Consider the following 3,264-nt stretch of genomic DNA (forward strand, 5'->3'; position numbering starts at 1 on the left):
TCCGGAACTAATGAATCTGGATGCTTTTAGGTGGGATTTGCGAGCCCAGTTTGAAGACTGAAATGCCGGGCCCAAGGCGAGGGCATTCCTACAAACCCTGAAACAAGGTAGGCGATCGGTGAGGGAATACTCCTCTGAGTTTAAGCTACACGCGGCCAAAGTGCAAACCTGGCCTGATCTTGTGTTGGCGGAACTGTACAGAGTGGGGCTGAATCCCGAAATACGGGAGACGGTTCTGAGGGCTGTTGACCCAGTGTCCCTCCCAGCCTGGATGCAAGAGGCGGAGAGTGCAGAAACCCGCCTGCACACCCTACGCTTAGACATCGCGACGGCAGGAGGTCGGCCTACACCCCAAGTGACAAAGGGGAAACCGATACGGCAGGCGGAATCGTCCCGGGAGCAGCGCATGCGGCAAGGGCTCTGCCTAAAGTGTGGAGAGCGGGGCCATTTCGCAGCCGACTGCGGCGAGACAGGGCCCGGGAAACAGGGGCCAAGTGAACCAGCGAAGGTGCACCCTGCCACACCAGTGAAAAAGCCAACTGGAAAGCCAAAATATGCCAAAGCCCTGCAGGAGAGGCGGAATCCAGTGGAGATTACCCCAAGCCAGTGGGAAACGGATTGGTCCTGTTGTAAGAGGCGCGGAGCAGCAGGGCCTGATCCCGGAGGCGCCTAATGTGATGAGCAGTTTTCCCTCCTTGTTTTTTGTGACTGTGACTTTGATTAACCCCAGCCTTGGAACGCATATACCGGTGAGACCCCTGATTGACTCAGGGTGTGGGAGGGATCTGATCAACCCCTCCCTGGTTACAGGGTTGGAGGCTGGGGTGGTGAAGTTGAAAGACACCCTGATCTTTACACAAATGGATGGCTCTACAATGAAAGACCCGTGTGAGTACGAGACTGTACCGTTGCGGATTGGGGTGGGGGATCACTGGCAGGACAGAGCATTCGTGATCACCTTAGCTGCCAGGTTCCCACTAGTCCTTGGGGCCCCGTGGCTGCACGGGCACGATCCCTACATTTTGTGGGACGAAGGGAAGGTACAGTTCATTTCACCTAAGTGCCGGGGCCACAGGTGGGACCCGGAATGGGGCCAGCAGTCGATAGCTGAAGGCCCTAGAGTATGTCTAGCTCAGGAGGAACTGCTCGCCATTCCCCCCGAGTATCGGGATTTGGCTAGGGTGTTCAAGGAGGGGGAGGCGGATGAACTCCCCCTGCATAGACATTCAGACTGTAGCATTGAACTGTTACCGGGGCAGAAACTACCCAAGGGGCGCATTTATGCAATGGGACCGGCCGAAAAGGAGGAACTGCGCAAGTTCATTGACAAGAACTTAGCCCGTGGGTTCATCTGACTTGGCCTCGTCCCCCTACGCGGCCCCGGTACTGTTCCCCCAAAAAAGAAAAAAAGTATGGGGGGCTGCGACTCTGCACGGGTTATTGGGGCTTAAATGCAGTGTCTTCCACTAATGCCTATCCCATGCCATTGATTAAAGACTTGTTTGCTGAAGCGGCAAAAGGAAAAATCTTCTCCAAGCTGGACCTTCAAGATGCCTATTTTCAGGTGCGCATCAGGGAAGGGGACGAGCATAAGACCGCTTTCAACACCCCTCTCGGCCAGTTTGAGTACCGGGTGATGCCCTTCGGCCTTCAGGGGGCCCTGGGGGTCTTCATGAACCTGATCAATGAAGTGTTGCACAAACACTTATTCAAGGGGGTGCTTGTTTACCTAGATGATATATTGCTGTACTCCCCCGACCTACCTTCACACGTGAAATTGGTGAGGGAGGTCTTAACCACGTTGCACAAGCACAAACTGTTCGCTAAGCTGTCAAAATGTGAATTTCACAAAACGCACATTGACTTCTTGGGATATCAGATCTCTGACTGGGGCCTAGAGATGGACCCGGGGAAAGTTCGTGACGTGTTGGGTTGGGAGGTGCCCAGAACCCGACGACAGCTCCAATTCTTCCTTGGTTTTGCGAACTTCTACAGAGCCTTTTTACCCAGTTTCGCCCAGGTCAGCTTACCCCTCACAGATCTGCTAAAAACTAAGGGGAGGGGCCAGAGGCTACTAAGCCGAGCACCACGCTGCCATGGAGTAAAGTCTGTCAGGAGGCGCTCGATCGCCTCAAAGCCTTGTTTACCTTAGAACCGGTTCTTGCCCATCCCTATGAAACGAAAAAATTTGTTGTGCAAACTGATGCGTCTGATGTTGCTGTGGGGGCGATTTTGCAACAAGGGGGGGATGGCTTGTTGCATCCATTAGTTTACGTGTCAAGGAAATTCAATGACATGGAACGTAACTGGTTGGTATGGGGAAAGGAGGCAGGGGCAATAAAGCTTGCCCTATCCACGTGGAGGCATTGGTTGGAGGGGGCGAGGGTCCCGTTCGAGGTGTGGACTGATCACAAGAAACTCTTAAAACACCTCGATGCCTCCTCAATGCCAAACAGCTCTGGTGGGCCGATTTCTTTTCCAAGTTTCAATTCACCTTGCACCATTTCCCGGGTTCTGCAAACTCTTTGGCTGATGCCCTGTCCCGCCTACCCCAACACGACAGCCAACGAGATGTAGTCTTGGACTCGGTGTTCACACCCTCACAGCTGGGCGGGGTGGTGACAACTCACAGCCAGGCCCGCCTAACCTCTCCACCCCCTGTGACGTTGCACCCAGCTCCTGCTGGGGCGAGGAAGGAGGCAAAAGACACTTGGCACAGTAAGTTCACCTCCGCCCTTTCGGTGGGGGATAAAGCAGTTCTTGAAGCGGAGGGGGATTTTGAACTACTAGACAATGGCTGTTGGTACTGGGGACATAAGCTGTTCGTTCCCCTCTCACTCAGGGGGGAGGTGTTACTGGCAGTGCATGGCTCTAAACTGTCCGGACACTCGGGATTCGTTAAATCCCTTCAATTATTCCAAAGGCAGTTTTGGTGGCCATAAATGCACAAGGATTTATCCTCCTTTGTTCAGTCGTGCCAAATCTGTGCCATGAGTAAACCCAGGCCGGGGAAAACCCCGGGACTGTTACACCCACTTCCTAATCCGAGTCGACCCTGGGAAGTTATCTCTATGGATTTTATAACTGACTTACCACCGAGCAAATCGATGACTGATTTCGGTGGTAGTGGATTTCTAAACAAGCGCATTTCATTTCGTTCGCTTAACTACCCATGGCTAAAACACTGGCAAAGGCGTTTCTCCTGCATGTGGTGAGGTTGCACATGCTCCCTACCAAGGTGGTCTCCGACCGGGGGACCCAGTT

The sequence above is a fragment of the Gekko japonicus genome, unplaced genomic scaffold (genome assembly GCF_001447785.1).
Source record: "Gekko japonicus isolate JY-2015 unplaced genomic scaffold, Gekko_japonicus_V1.1 scaffold4975, whole genome shotgun sequence".
In the NCBI taxonomy this organism is placed as follows: domain Eukaryota; kingdom Metazoa; phylum Chordata; class Lepidosauria; order Squamata; family Gekkonidae; genus Gekko; species Gekko japonicus.